We start from the raw sequence: 16,066 nt of genomic DNA, 5'->3' as shown, positions 1-16,066 counted from the left end.
GGGGCTGCACAGCTGGCAGGCTCAGGGTCGAGAACCAGAGTGCCAGGGCCGCGGCTGCCCGTTGCCCAGCATGGGGGGAGGGAACCCAGCAGCCACTGGCCTTGCTCCTGTGGACACAGGCCTTCCACCAGTCCCCAGGATTCCTCACCCCCGGTGCCCAGGCAGAGGCCTGTGCCCACACCAGCCCCATCTCCAGCCGATCCCCACCAGCCTGGCTGCCAGGCGGCCCTTCAGGTCAGCAGCACAAGGTTCTCTGCTGCTCTGACCTTCAGCAGCCACGACCAGCTGTGGCCAGCACACTGGTGCAAGACCAGCATGAAGCATCTTAGGACGCTCTGGTCGCAGCCTGGCACCACATAGCCGAGGCTGAGGCCTGCTCCAGCCGGTCCCTTGTGCCAGCCACTGCCATGCTGCATGCAGCCATCGGCTCAGGCATCCAGTTGCTAAAACATCTCCTTAGGCTTCATAGAGCAATGCCAGGAGGACTAGAGAATACTCAGGATCTTCCCACCCCGGGGCACACAGAACACTCCAACCAGAGGCACAGACCAAGCCTCTGCTCAACCAGGACACCGTGGCCTCTGACCCTGCTCTGTGGCAGCCTAGGGTGAGGAGACTCCCTCTGGCCTGATGGGATTGGGGTTGGGCGAGGGGGAAACGCTGCGCATTCCACCCCCGGATGGGGAGGGCTGCAGCTCCCCACTTCCTCCACCTGAAGGGGAAGCCTAGCCAGAGGCCCTGCCTCCAGTGGAGGACAAAACACTTCCTTTGGGGAGGACATTGGCCAGCTGTCCCGGGAGTCCTGGGCAGAGCTGCTGGGCATTGATGCAGCCTGGAAGCCAGTCCCTCGGTGCCCCTGCCTGTTCCCTGGGTCCCCACAGAACAGCCGGGCTCTGTGACTGGTGCATGGATGGGACCAGCCGTGAAGGCCCGGCCCCTCTTCAAGCCCAGCTGGCTCGCTGCAGCAGACCTGGCGATCCACGGGGCCTGCAAGGTGCCCACACTTCCACACTCCCCAACCCCAGACGGGGCAGGGCCACCTGCCACCTCCCAGGCCTCCACGCGTGAACTCCACACACACATGTTCGTCATACAGGTCACATGGCTGCAGGTGGGCCTCGTGAGTGGTCCTGTCACCCTGCACATGAGGGAGAAGACCAGCAAAGGCCACGCCCAGGCCCGGACAGTCAACTCAGCATGGCACTGACTGTGCGGACTGGCCCTTCCCACACCCCCATGGAGGCTGAACTCTGAGCCAGCAGCTCAGATTCACACCTTTGTCACGCCTCACCCTGACCAGCCCAGCATCCTGACCACAGGGCTCGGTAGGAGTCCAGACATTCAGCTGCTCTGCCCACAAGGCGCAGTGGACAGGCACGGGGTAGCGGCCACGTGCATCCTTGGCTGAGCTGCGGGGCGTGGGCACCCGCTCCCTGCTAGGCCTGTGTCCTGTCTGTGGTAGACCCTTGCCTGTGGCAGCCAAGGCTCCGCTGCCTGAGCCTCTGGAGCAGCCGCCGGCCGCTCCTTTCTGGGCCATTCCGTCCCGGCCATGAGGACGCGGCTTCCCGATGCAGCCGCGAAGCAGCCCTGCGCCAGGTTCTTCCCGCTCAGCAGCGCGCATGAGCCCACAGGCTTCCCTCAGCTGCCGCCTCTTGGTGCTGCCCACAGCACAGCGACTGCAGAGATTCGGCCGGATGACAGGCCTGTGCACCTTCTCTTCAGGCATCAACACCACCCAGCCCACAGGAGGGGTGCCAGCCCAGATTTACTTCTGGGGCAGGAAATCCCCCTCCCTCCTCCTTGTCCCTCTTCACAAGGGGCATAGGCTCTTGTCCTCCACCCACAGCTGGCCTTCGGCATGGACAAGCCCCCCACCCGGCGTCTTCTGTGGCTCAGCACAGCCACATGGGGCGGGATGGGGGGGGGGAGGTTGTGGGAAGGGAGGTCCCTTCCCGCACTCTGGGCTCTCAGACCACATGCAGAACTTCTCATGGAAGAACAGGGAGGCACTGCCCAGCCAGCCTCCGACACTCTGCCAAGGAGTCTCAGCAGTTTCTCATCCCTGAATACAGACGTCCTCCAGTCCAGCCTGGTCCACAATGCAACATGACCTGGTGGAGAGAAGAGCCAGGATCAAATGCGGCAGCTAAAGGAGGCCCACCGGTCCCGCAGTGACCCTGGTCAGCACACACTGAACACGGAGCCCCTGTGTCTCCACACCGACCACTGTGTCTAAGCTTGAGGTGGCGGGGACAGAGGGGCCCCTCAGAAGCCTGGCCACTGCTGACTTCTCAGCTCCTCATTCTCCCTACTACTCAGAAGAAGAAGCAAATTTTTCTATTCTCTGTTCCCACGGAGGAAGATAGACAAGGCAGACTGGACAGTAGATGACAGGAAGGAGAGAAAGAAGAAAGAGAAAGAATGAGAGGGAGGAAATATATCAATTATAGGTCTATTGGTTGACATACTGGATAGAGGGAGAGTATGGAATGAACGGATGATAGATATACATGTTGAGATCTATCAATAGAAGATGATAGGAGAAAAGGTAGGTATATAGGTAGGTAGATGGTAGATTCATGTCTAGAAAGATAGACAGGAAGGAAGGATTCAAATGGGACCCATGGCATGGGGTTTCTTTCAATCTGCTCCCATCATTATTTACATCAGTCCCCAGATTGCGCAGTGGGCGCTCCTCACAAAGCACTTCAGTGCCCGGCTGGGCTTGTGCCCCGCAGGGGGGGAGCTCTCTTTCCCCTGCATGCTCCCCTGGCACAGTCCGGGCACACGCCCCGGAGCTGTGGAAAGCGCTTCTTCCCCATGTTCTGCACACATCATGCTCACTCTCTGGGAAACATGAAATCCTAGGCCACCAAGACTCCTTGAAACCTCTAAAACACAGATGGAGACTGAGAGATGAAAACCCAGTAAGGTAGAGGGGCTGTATCTGATCAATGTTCGTTGTACGCATTGTGGTAAATACCACAATGAAACACCTTGGTGCAATCAATGTGTTAATAAAGATAAGTAAAACTGGAGATCCAAACGACTCCTCAGTATTGCACAGTGAGAAACCTATCCAAATATGGGATGGCCCAAGCGGCTCACACCTGGAATCCTAGCTACTCAGTAGACTGAGAGCTGAGAATGGAAGTTTTCAGCCAACTTGGGCAGACAAATCCAGGAGACCCTTCTCCACAGGTAGTCAGCAAAACACTAGAGCCAGATCTGTGGCCCAAGGGGTGGAGCAAGAAAGCTGCCCCAAGAGTGGCAGGCCTGAGCTCCAGACACAGTACCCAGCAGTGCACACATGCGCACACATACAGTTTACCCTGTGATCCTCAGTCATTTCAGTTCTCTGAGAGTTTCAGGATGTGGTTGGTAAGTCAAGCTGGATACATTCCCCCACTCTCTGCAAAGCCTTTATGAAACGGAATGTCCAGACCCCTCTTGTCAACACGGCCCCAGAGGGCTGGGACGGATCCCTGTGCCCCAGGCTCCCACCGGGCACTGCTGAGCCTCTACCTGGCGTCCTCTCCACGGACCGAGGAAAGTGGGGAGATTTTTCTTTCCCGGTGCGCAGGCCATGGCGTCTGTAACCACGTGCCTCCAAGGCCCTGAGCACCGTTGCTGCCCAGAAAAGGTGCTGCAGGAATGGCCTGCCGCCAAGCCCTATTTCAAAACGTGGAGCAAGCATGACCTTCAGTTCTGGGTGAGCGTGCAGACCGGCTGCGCGAATCACCGGGCTATTGCTCCAAAACTGGTGACGCGGGAGAGGAAGAACCCGAGGCCCAAGCCCTCCGCGTGGCATGAGCCTGGGACTGAAGTCAGATTCAGATACTCCCTCAGACTGCCTGGCGATGTTGGAAATGCGAGTGTCGGGACTCTACTCACTGTTGGTGTGTGGCGCGCCTCCTGGGGTCCAGGACAGGCGGTAAACTCTGCTTGGCCCTGGATGTGGGGCGCCCGCCCCAACCCGCAGGTGCCTGGCCAGGCCCCCGCAGGCCGCGGTCGTTCGGGGTGGGCGCGCGCCCTCTGCCGGCCGTTGTGCGCCGTTACAGGTCCGCACCGTGCGCCCGGCTGCTCGCTCAGGGTGGTAGCATTCATGGCCTGCCTTTAGGTTCCTTCCGTGAATACAGGAGGGATTGGGCAGGTGTATTAGTCTGTGTGGACAAAAGCTTTGCTGAACGGAAAGAAAACCCAGCCAATGCATATTTCCTACATACTTTGTCATACTGTTTCTCAAATTTGAAATGCCCACGGGATGGGCACCTGGGACCCGCACAAGCACCAGAGGGCGCGGCCCTGTAACGGCGCACAACGGCCGGCAGAGGGCGCGCGCCCACCCCGAACGACCGCGGCCTGCGGGAGCCTGGCCAGGCACCTGCGGGTTGGGGCAGGCGCCCCACATCCAGGGCCAAGCAGAGTTTACCGCCTGTCCTGGACCCCAGGAGGCGCGCCGCACACCAACAGTGAGTAAAGAGTCCCGACACTCGCATTTCCAACATCGCCAGGCAGTCTGAGGGAGTATCTGAATCTGACTTCAGTCCCAGGCTCATGCCACGCGGAGGGCTTGGGCCTCGGGTTCTTCCTCTCCCGCGTCACCAGTTTTGGAGCAATAGCCCGGTGATTCGCGCAGCCGGTCTGCACGCTCACCCAGAACTGAAGGTCATGCTTGCTCCACGTTTTGAAATAGGGCTTGGCGGCAGGCCATTCCTGCAGCACCTTTTCTGGGCAGCAACGGTGCTCAGGGCCTTGGAGGCACGTGGTTACAGACGCCATGGCCTGCGCACCGGGAAAGAAAAATCTCCCCACTTTCCTCGGTCCGTGGAGAGGACGCCAGGTAGAGGCTCAGCAGTGCCCGGTGGGAGCCTGGGGCACAGGGATCCGTCCCAGCCCTCTGGGGCCGTGTTGACAAGAGGGGTCTGGACATTCCGTTTCATAAAGGCTTTGCAGAGAGTGGGGGAATGTATCCAGCTTGACTTACCAACCACATCCTGAAACTCTCAGAGAACTGAAATGACTGAGGATCACAGGGTAAACTGTATGTGTGCGCATGTGTGCACTGCTGGGTACTGTGTCTGGAGCTCAGGCCTGCCACTCTTGGGGCAGCTTTCTTGCTCCACCCCTTGGGCCACAGATCTGGCTCTAGTGTTTTGCTGACTACCTGTGGAGAAGGGTCTCCTGGATTTGTCTGCCCAAGCTGGCTGAAAACTTCCATTCTCAGCTCTCAGTCTACTGAGTAGCTAGGATTCCAGGTGTGAGCCGCTTGGGCCATCCCATATTTGGATAGGTTTCTCACTGTGCAATACTGAGGAGTCGTTTGGATCTCCAGTTTTACTTATCTTTATTAACACATTGATTGCACCAAGGTGTTTCATTGTGGTATTTACCACAATGCGTACAACGAACATTGATCAGATACAGCCCCTCTACCTTACTGGGTTTTCATCTCTCAGTCTCCATCTGTGTTTTAGAGGTTTCAAGGAGTCTTGGTGGCCTAGGATTTCATGTTTCCCAGAGAGTGAGCATGATGTGTGCAGAACATGGGGAAGAAGCGCTTTCCACAGCTCCGGGGCGTGTGCCCGGACTGTGCCAGGGGAGCATGCAGGGGAAAGAGAGCTCCCCCCCTGCGGGGCACAAGCCCAGCGGGGCACTGAAGTGCTTTGTGAGGAGCGCCCACTGCGCAATCTGGGGACTGATGTAAATAATGATGGGAGCAGATTGAAAGAAACCCCATGCCATGGGTCCCATTTGAATCCTTCCTTCCTGTCTATCTTTCTAGACATGAATCTACCATCTACCTACCTATATACCTACCTTTTCTCCTATCATCTTCTATTGATAGATCTCAACATGTATATCTATCATCCGTTCATTCCATACTCTCCCTCTATCCAGTATGTCAACCAATAGACCTATAATTGATATATTTCCTCCCTCTCATTCTTTCTCTTTCTTCTTTCTCTCCTTCCTGTCATCCACTGTCCAGTCTGCCTTGTCTATCTTCCTCCATGGGAACAGAGAATAGAAAAAGCTTCCTCTTCTGAGTAGTAGGGAGAATGAGAAGCTGAGCAGTCAGTAGTGGCCAGGCTTCTGAGGGGCCCCTCTGTCCCCGCCACCTCAAGCTTAGACACAGTGGTCGGTGTGGAGACACAGGGGCTCCGTGTTCAGTGTGTGCTGACCAGGGTCACCGCGGGACCGGTGGGCCTCCTTTAGCTGCCGCATTTGATCCTGGCTCTTCTCTCCACCAGGTCATGTTGCATTGTGGACCAGGCTGGACTGGAGGACGTCTGTATTCAGGGATGAGAAACTGCTGAGACTCCTTGGCAGAGTGTCGGAGGCTGGCTGGGCAGTGCCTCCCTGTTCTTCCATGAGAAGTTCTGCATGTGGTCTGAGAGCCCAGAGTGCGGGAAGGGACCTCCCTTCCCACAACCTCCCCCCCCCCCATCCCGCCCCATGTGGCTGTGCTGAGCCACAGAAGACGCCGGGTGGGGGGCTTGTCCATGCCGAAGGCCAGCTGTGGGTGGAGGACAAGAGCCTATGCCCCTTGTGAAGAGGGACAAGGAGGAGGGAGGGGGATTTCCTGCCCCAGAAGTAAATCTGGGCTGGCACCCCTCCTGTGGGCTGGGTGGTGTTGATGCCTGAAGAGAAGGTGCACAGGCCTGTCATCCGGCCGAATCTCTGCAGTCGCTGTGCTGTGGGCAGCACCAAGAGGCGGCAGCTGAGGGAAGCCTGTGGGCTCATGCGCGCTGCTGAGCGGGAAGAACCTGGCGCAGGGCTGCTTCGCGGCTGCATCGGGAAGCCGCGTCCTCATGGCCGGGACGGAATGGCCCAGAAAGGAGCGGCCGGCGGCTGCTCCAGAGGCTCAGGCAGTGGAGCCTTGGCTGCCACAGGCAAGGGTCTACCACAGACAGGACACAGGCCTAGCAGGGAGCGGGTGCCCACGCCCCGCAGCTCAGCCAAGGATGCACGTGGCCGCTACCCCGTGCCTGTCCACTGCGCCTTGTGGGCAGAGCAGCTGGATGTCTGGACTCCTACCGAGCCCTGTGGTCAGGATGCTGGGCTGGTCAGGGTGAGGCGTGACAAAGGTGTGAATCTGAGCTGCTGGCTCAGAGTTCGGCCTCCATGGGGGTGTGGGAAGGGCCAGTCCGCACAGTCAGTGCCATGCTGAGTTGACTGTCCGGGCCTGGGCGTGGCCTTTGCTGGTCTTCTCCCTCATGTGCAGGGTGACAGGACCACTCACGAGGCCCACCTGCAGCCATGTGACCTGTATGACGAACATGTGTGTGTGGAGTTCACGCGTGGAGGCCTGGGAGGTGGCAGGTGGCCCTGCCCCGTCTGGGGTTGGGGAGTGTGGAAGTGTGGGCACCTTGCAGGCCCCGTGGATCGCCAGGTCTGCTGCAGCGAGCCAGCTGGGCTTGAAGAGGGGCCGGGCCTTCACGGCTGGTCCCATCCATGCACCAGTCACAGAGCCCGGCTGTTCTGTGGGGACCCAGGGAACAGGCAGGGGCACCGAGGGACTGGCTTCCAGGCTGCATCAATGCCCAGCAGCTCTGCCCAGGACTCCCGGGACAGCTGGCCAATGTCCTCCGCAAAGGAAGTGTTTTGTCCTCCACTGGAGGCAGGGCCTCTGGCTAGGCTTCCCCTCCAGGTGGAGGAAGTGGGGAGCTGCAGCCCTCCCCATCCGGGGGTGGAATGCGCAGCGTTTCCCCCTCGCCCAACCCCAATCCCATCAGGCCAGAGGGAGTCTCCTCACCCTAGGCTGCCACAGAGCAGGGTCAGAGGCCACGGTGTCCTGGTTGAGCAGAGGCTTGGTCTGTGCCTCTGGTTGGAGTGTTCTGTGTGCCCCGGGGTGGGAAGATCCTGAGTATTCTCTAGTCCTCCTGGCATTGCTCTATGAAGCTTAAGGAGATGTTTTAGCACTGGATGCCTGAGCCGATGGCTGCATGCAGCATGGCAGTGGATGGCACAAGGGACCGGCTGGAGCAGGCCTCAGCCTCGGCTGTGTGGTGCCAGGCTGCGACCAGAGCGTCCTAAGATGCTTCATGCTGGTCTTGCACCAGTGTGCTGGCCACAGCTGGTCGTGGCTGCTGAAGGACAGAGCAGCAGAGAACCTTGTGCTGCTGACCTGAAGGGCCGCCTGGCAGCCAGGCTGGTGGGGATCGGCTGGAGATGGGGCTGGTGTGGGCACAGGCCTCTGCCTGGGCACCGGGGGTGAGGAATCCTGGGGACTGGTGGAAGGCCTGTGTCCACAGGAGCAAGGCCAGTGGCTGCTGGGTTCCCTCCCCCCATGCTGGGCAACGGGCAGCCGCGGCCCTGGCACTCTGGTTCTCGACCCTGAGCCTGCCAGCTGTGCAGCCCCAGAGCTCGCTCTTCTCTGGGCTCCGGCCTGGAGCAGGTTTCTACATGAGGTTTCTGCTGACTGTTGGTATGGTCATTGACACCCTTCCCGCTGGGCAGGGCCTGGCAGCTGGCCCAGCGCCTGCCTCAAGGTTGCTGGTGATGGGGGGGTGGCCTAGCTGTCCTGGCATTTGTGACCCTCGTGAGCGTCCGTGGTGCTGGTGACACAAGCGAGGCGCCATGGGTAGAAGCTGCCTGAGTCAGCAGAATGTGAGTTCATCTTTCTGTTGACAGCTGGAAGAATGGCAGGACCCACAGTATCGGGGTTCAGGGCTCCATCCCACATAAGTAGCGGGGAGGGCTCGGTTCCTGGGCTGGCTCCTCCCCCACAGGTGTCAGGATCAGTAGCAAGGTCAGGCCCGCCTTGCTCTTCAGAGTGTCAATATCCCTCTTGTCCATAGCAATGGCTCTGTGGGGGAGGCCTCGGGCTCTGCCCCCTGTATCCTGGGCTTCTCCTGTCCCTTGTTCCTGACCAAGCCGCTGAGCGCAAGGCCATGTTGGATTGGCTGCCAAGCTCCTCTGCTCCCACCCCTGGTGTGGTGGGTGGGCAGCCCCTGCCCTACAGAGCCTCCATTGAAGCTCTTGCTGAGTCTCTGGAGCTGGCTGGTACCCTTCTCCTCCTCAGTCTTGCCCACTCTGAGGGTCTTCTAGTTTCTGAGCAGAAGGGAGGAAGCTGTCCACTGGCCTCGTCTTGCTTACCCCAGTGCCATGGGCAATGAGTGTGATGAGGAGGAATTGTTATTTATGAGGAAAGGGCGTGGTGAGTTCTGGGACAGGTTCTTCTAGTCCGTGCCTCGGGGCTGGTGCCCTCAGAGCACGTGGACTGCGCACACGAAGCACAGACCTTGATTGCTCACAGTTCTGCAGCTTGGAAGGTCCAAGTGGAAGGACGCACGGAGACCCAGTGGAGGGGTGAGGCCTGTGCACGCGGGCCTCCTCTGTCCTGCTCAGTTCTAAGGCGGAAAGGGTGAGGGCGCCCAGCACAGCTCCTTGCTGTCATGTCAGGTAGTGTTTCCTCTCCTGATGAGGGCTGCCCTGACAAACCATTTCCCAAGACACCCCGCTGCAGGAATTTTGAAGGAATACCACGAGGTCAGAGCGGGCCCCAGGGCCTGGTCTGGTGTGGCAGGGACAGAGGTGCCCGCACTGTGGTGTGGGGCATGCTGGAGGTGGGGTGGGGTGGATGGGAAGGGGAGGCCAGAGGCCCCTGTGAGGGCCGCCTTCCTGGGGCACTGGGACTCGCCTGCCAGCAGCCTCGCCCCTGCAGGCCAGAGCCTCACCTGGCCCAGAGCTCAGCCGAGTTTAATTTGTGTAAACTCTGTAAACGTGGCTGCCGTCTCCTCCGGAGGAGGCTGTGTGGCAGACACCTCCCCACAGGGACAGGGCTGCAGGAGCTCAGCGTTCCCGTGCGTGTGGAGGTCACGGGGGGCTGGGAATGGGGAACCGCCTCCGGTTTTGTGTGGAGGCAGCAGGCTGCGATCCTGATTCCTGCCATGGCCTCTTTCTCTGGTGGAAGGTCCCGCTGTCCTGGATCTGCGTGGGGGTGGCGGGAAGAGGGGCTCTGAGGGGCGCTGGGCTCCTCGCGTTTCCTGAGGTGTTGTGTCCTGCTCTCAAGACAGCTCTCCGGCCTTGCCCAGGCCCAGGTATGCTGGGCGTGTGAGCAGCAGCAGAGCAGAGTCTCCCCGTCTGCAGAGGGACTGAAGACCTGAGCAGGGTCCCCGTTTGTTCCTGCTTTGTGCCACTCAGTGTCTGTGGTGAGCCTCCTCTTCACTGGAGTTCTATCATGGCTTCTTTTGGCCAGAGCAGAGGGGAGAAGCTGGCTGTCACCGGCTTCCTGGGTGGCCTGGGTTCTCTTCCCTACTCTTGTTGGTTTTCCTCATGGCTGGCACATTGGACGCCGAGGACTTCTACCATGACAGGGAGCAGATCCCAGGCCTGTCACCCCCTCCAAAGCAGGGACTGGAGTCATGGTCCAGCCAAGCCCACGGCCCCACTCCTCAGCCCGTCCTCCCAGGCCTGTCCCTTTCTCTGGGGCTAGGACCTGGGGACTTCTGATGGGACTTCCAGTCCCCAGGCCCTACCATGTGTTAATCACTATGGGTCTCCAGCATCTGGAAGGGACACAGCTCACCTGTGGCCCCTGTGTGGTCACTCGGGGGTCACTCAGCTCAGCTGAGTTCCCCCTCCTCCACCAGGTCACCGTGATCGCCGTGTCCCTCCACTCTTCACCTTCTGGTTGTGTTGTAAGTCCAGCCTCGCATGGCTTCCCCGTCATCCTGACACAAATACTAGAAGAACGCCACTCACCTCACAAGAGGACGAACCATGTCCCAGGGGCTCTTCTAATTTTCCAGTACTATTTCAGAATATCAAAGAATGTTTTGTTGTACCACAGTAACCTAGCACTGGGCAGAAGGTGGGGACGTCCTGGGCTTCCCCCGGGACCCGGGGCCTCCTCCCCCACCGAGTTCTCCAGAGATGCAGATGTGCAGGTGCCAGCGGTGCTCCTTTCTGGGGGGTCCTTAGGCTGGGGCTTCTCCTGTCCTTCACTCTTAGGACCTTCCTTTGTCCTGTCCTTCCATACTATTTGATATTCACAAGCACCTCTCTTGGGGACAGCACCTCTACTGATGATTCTGGGTTTCCAGAGGAGGACTTAGGACCCAAAGGTGGGCCTGACCCAGGCTCCACTGCAAGTAGAGGGCAGGGCCTGGGGTCCAGCAGGAGATCCAGTGAGCACTTAGGACGCGAGCTCTGTCTTGGCCTGAGACAATCTCAGGGCACTGTGTCCCACAGGCCAGCAGCGCAGAGCAAGGATGAGCGCTGGTGACCGGTAGAGCCTGGGTGGCTGATGTGCAGGCTCAGTGGGGCCCTGGTACTTGTGTTCTCCCTCTGGAACCTGGAGCCATGAGGAAGGAGGATGCTCAGCGTGGAGCAGAACCTCAGCAGGGCAGTAGGCTGCTCAGCGGCAGAGTCAGGCTTGAGCCCAGGAGAGAAATGGACCATCCTCTTGCCCATTACACAGAGGACCGGAGCAGAGAGCTGGGAGCTACTGGCTTGCATGTGTGGTCCCCTCTACTCAGGAAGCTGAGATGTGGAGAATTACAGTTGAAGGTCTGTTAGTGCAGAAATGTGCTCCAGACTTCATCTTTAGAATAAGCAGCAAAAAGCAGGGCTGGGGCATAGTTCAAATAGTAAAGTCCCAGCTCTGTAGGCTGGAAGCTCTGATTTCAAAAGTATCAAAGCAGGGAGGACAGGAAGAAGTAGACTCAAGTAGTGTCCCTGGCTTGTAGTCTCCTGGCTCCAATGGGTCCAGATCTGTAGTGTGTGTGCCTGAGGTTGAACCTGCAGCAAACAGGGGCCGTCTGACCCCTTCACCTGGGCTCTGCCCCTGTGTACATGTGTCTCTGTGCCTCCTGGCCTTGTTTGCCCTTTATATTGTTTTATGTATAATTAATGCATGTGTGCATGTGAAACATGTAATGTTCTTGTCTATCCTGAAAAACTTCCCAGAAATGTTTTAAATTGTGTTACGAAGTACAACCCTTTTTCTGTTCCATATTGTACTTAAATGAGAAAATTTGGATGTGAATCATATTCTAGCCCTGCAATGAGTATGTGCAGGTCCTGTTAGGAATTTAGTATCTGAATCCAGTTTGACCCAGTCTATTTTAGGATACTTTCTCATCACTAAATCCTGGCTTAAGACTTCCTTGTGTTTTTTCGTATATTAGTGTCCTCATGCACGAATTATTTTCAATGAATAAATGAGAAAATCAAATTATTAGGATCCAACATAGATCTTAGTCTGTGGATGGATATATCTGCCCCTCTCTGTCCCTCTCTATGCTCCACTCTGGCCTGCAGTCTGCAATGCCCAGGGTCCCTGGGAAACGGAGGCCCAGCCAAACCAACGTTTCTGCCAGAGGCCTGCAGAACCTGAGGACCTGTATGAGTAGCCCTTATCCCTGCACTGCTCCTGCCTGTGGTCCTGGAGCACCCTTTGTGAGCAAGCCCATCCCAAGCATGATGGAGATACAAAGGCAGCCACTCCTTATGGCTCCCTCTCCCACCTGTGCCTGTTACACTGGGAATGCCAACTCCCACACACGTGATGTTTGCCAAGGTGTTCACTGTCTTTGACTTCACACCGGCAGGGATGAGGTGGTCATTTTTCTACCCAAGGCAGTTGTATGTAGATACCTTCCTTCAAAACATCAAATCCAGATGCCAACCATCCATTTTGAGGGAAATCTAGTTTTTTGTTTTGTTTTTTAAAGGAAAAACATGTTTTTGTCTGTCAGGGGGTTTGAATTCAGCACCAAGGCCTTGTCCCTGAGTTTTTTTGCTGAAGGCTATCGCTGTACTACTTTAAGCTAGAGAAGCACTTCTGGTTTTCTGGTGGTTGACTGGAGATAAGTCTCATGGCTGGGTCCCTAAGTAGCTCAGGCCTGTAATCCTACCTACTCAGGAGGCTGAGATCTAAGGATTTCTCTTCAAGGCAGCCTAGCAAAGTCCATAAGACTCTTATCTCCAAGTAAATACCAGAAAACCAGAAGTAGAGCTGTGGCTCAATGTAGAAGTGCTAGCTTTGTGCACAAAAGCTCAAGGCCAGTGTCCAGGACCTGAGCTCAAGCATTATTATTGACCAAACAAAAAGTCTCACAGACCTTCCTGTCCTGCCATCAAACCACAATCCTCAGATCTCAGCCTCCTGAGTAGCTAGGAATTCAGGCATGAGTCACCAGCACCCAGCAAGGAAATTATTTAAAAGCAGGTGATTGTTCTTTTGGTTCCAGTCCTGCAGCTTGAACACAAGGCCTGAGGTGACCATCAGCTTCAAGGCTAGCATTCTACCACTGTAGCCATAGTGTGACTTCCAGTTTTTTCTAAGTGATTTATTGGAGACAAGAGTCTCCAAGGCTTTCTTCCCTAGGCTGGCTTGAACAGAAATCCTCAGATCTTAGGCTCCTAAGTATCTAAGATTGCAGGCTTGAACCATCAGTGCTCAGGTTTTAAAAGCAGTTAATATTTGTCCTTGAAAGGCTTCTGTCACTCATGCATGTGCTTGATTGACATGCGAACTGTCACCAGAGCAACAGTGCTGGGTCTATGTCAGGGACACAATGCAAACCCTGGAAGCCAGGAACCCTCAGAGATGATGCCCAAAGACCCCACAGCATCGTGGCCCTGGGAACACCTGGCTGATGGAGACACATGATGGGGTGGTGGCTGGCTCACTTGGCAGGTTGCTCTGTCTATAGTGCCCTGTGTTGGCATTACTGAACCCTCAGGGTTCCTCCACAGGCAGAGGCTGTGATGACATTGGGGGGAGGAGGAGAGGGCAGAGGACAGCACCTTCTTCAGGGCCAGCCTGGCCCTTGTCATTCAAGGAACAATTTGGTCATGTGTGACCTCATGGAACTTCTCTTCCATGTCTATTCACAGACAATGTTTGGGGTATATCAAGTTTGGTAGAAGTATAATGAATTCAAAAGTCCCAGTGTGAAGTTGCAATGTAAAGCACAGTGGATTTTATTCACCCAGGAAGTGTCCTTTCCTGGAGTCTGTCCCTGTGATTGTATGAAGACTTCTTTCCATAGGCTGAGTTTCTCCCAGTCCCAGTAGCTTTGTGGTGATGTCAAATGGCAGCTGTCTACACACGTTACCACGTGGCATCAGTTTCCATCCTTACAACTGACAGTATGTAGGGGCAAGTGACCAACTTTATGAAGAGGTCCAAAATTAATTATCACACAACTGTTCCAGAATCAAAATTATTCCACTGTACTACAGAACTGAAAGGCTAACCAAGCATTAAAACAGATGAGCTCCACAAACCCTGTTCCCATAGAATATTCTCACTCTGTGCCTCTGCTCCTTCTCTTGGAGTTCTGGATGGTGGAGTCAGTATGTCATGTGAGCTTTCTGATACCTTGTCCTGGTTTGATCAGGCCTAGGCAGCCGCAACCTGACCTAAAGTCCCATTGACAGGGTTGGAGGTGTCCTCTGGAAGGGAGATTGTGTAGTCACGCAGCATAGCCCTTTCCCCTTCCTCCCCAGTCTCTGCGGAACACAATTCAGTGTCCATCCCTACTCTTTGAAAGAGGAACAGTGAATTTATTCCATCACTAACTCTCTGTCCTCACTCAGAGGCCAAAGTCCATGTCCATGGTATGCTGGAGATGAATACCAGGTTGCATACAATGGCCAGTCCTTGTTACTGGCCCTCAGAGGCTGTTATACCTTTTTCCCTTACAGGACGGGGTTGGAAATTTGAGTGTAACTACACTCAATACAAATGAAGAAATAGAAGAGGGAAGGGACATAAGAGGACAGAAATAACTATTCTTTTGATGAGACACAGTTTTTTTTAAGCTTAAAAAATTACCTTTAAGCCATTGTACAAAGAAGTTCCAATTCAACATATCAGTTTATGAATATAATGCATCTTGATCAGTGTCACCCTTTCATTGTTCTCTTTCATGGGATGTAAGTGTGAGTGGTGGTTAAATATTCAAGCTTATCTACCCCAAGAAAAACATCAAAAGTTGCCTGCCCAATAGAGAGAGTAGAACTGACCCTTACTCATTGTGTTCTTTCCTTGGCCATATGTCCTGGGCCTCCTCCCATGAACCTGAGATCTTTTAAGTGAGAATGAGACTTGAGAAACTATGTTTCACATAATGTAGAAATTTAGGGAAGGGAGACAATTAAATTTTAGACTCTGTCCTAAGGGTAGGCAGTCTAAGAGGGCCTTCTTTTTTTTCTTTTAAGGAATCATTTAAAAAAAATCATTTTTGGGGGCTGGGAAGGTGGCTCAGTGGTAGAGCGCTTGCCTTGCATGCCAGAGGCCCTGGGTTCGATTCCTCAGCACCACAAAAGCAAAAAGAAAAAAGCCGGAAGTGGCGCCGTGGCTCAAGTGGTAGAGCGCTAGCCTTGAGCTGAAGAGCTGAGGGACAGCGCCCAGGCCCAGAGTTCAGGCCCCACGACCAGATTCCCCTCTCCCCCCCCCCCCAAAAATCATTAGCATACATCCGTTCTATCAGGGGGAGGTGGACTTCACTGTGACAATGTATTTAAATCAATCTTCCCTCTTTGTGTATGTGTGTGTGTGGGGGGGGGCGGTGGGACTTGAACTCTGGGCCTGGGTGCTGTCCCTGCGCCAGGGCTGGCTTTGAACCTCGATCCTCAGATCTCAGCGTCCTGTTTGGGGTATATCAAGTTTGGTAGAAGTATAATGAATTCCCGCTCCCCTTCCTCCTAGGGGAGGAAGTGGGGCTGAGAATCGCACTCAGGGAACAGGCGGGAGAAGCCAAGCACCGCGCCTGCGCTCACCGCGGGCCGTGCGGGGACGAAGTCCGACCCAGGGAAAGGCAGGACTCCGGCAAAGCTCTCGGCTCTCGGCCCCGGCGAGGTTGCGCCCGGGAAGCGAGGGTGTGCGGGCGTCCCCAACTGCACGCCTCGGCGAGGCAAGGCCGGCGGCGGACACGAGCGGCCGCGCCCCGGGAGGCGGCGGGCCCTCCCAAGCGGCTCCACGGGGTCCCGCGAAGGCCGGCGCGGCCCCCAGACAGCGCCAGCGCTCCTTCCCACCCCTGCCCGCCTTTCCCCTTCCAGTCCCCTTTAGAAGCCGACCTCCCGGCCTGGAGTCGGGATTCGAGAC

Source organism: Dipodomys merriami, unplaced genomic scaffold (genome assembly GCF_024711535.1).
Source record: "Dipodomys merriami isolate MVZ:Mamm:240054 unplaced genomic scaffold, mDipMer1.0.p SCAF_11, whole genome shotgun sequence".
In the NCBI taxonomy this organism is placed as follows: Eukaryota; Metazoa; Chordata; class Mammalia; order Rodentia; family Heteromyidae; genus Dipodomys; species Dipodomys merriami.
This window is presented reverse-complemented; position numbering follows the sequence as displayed.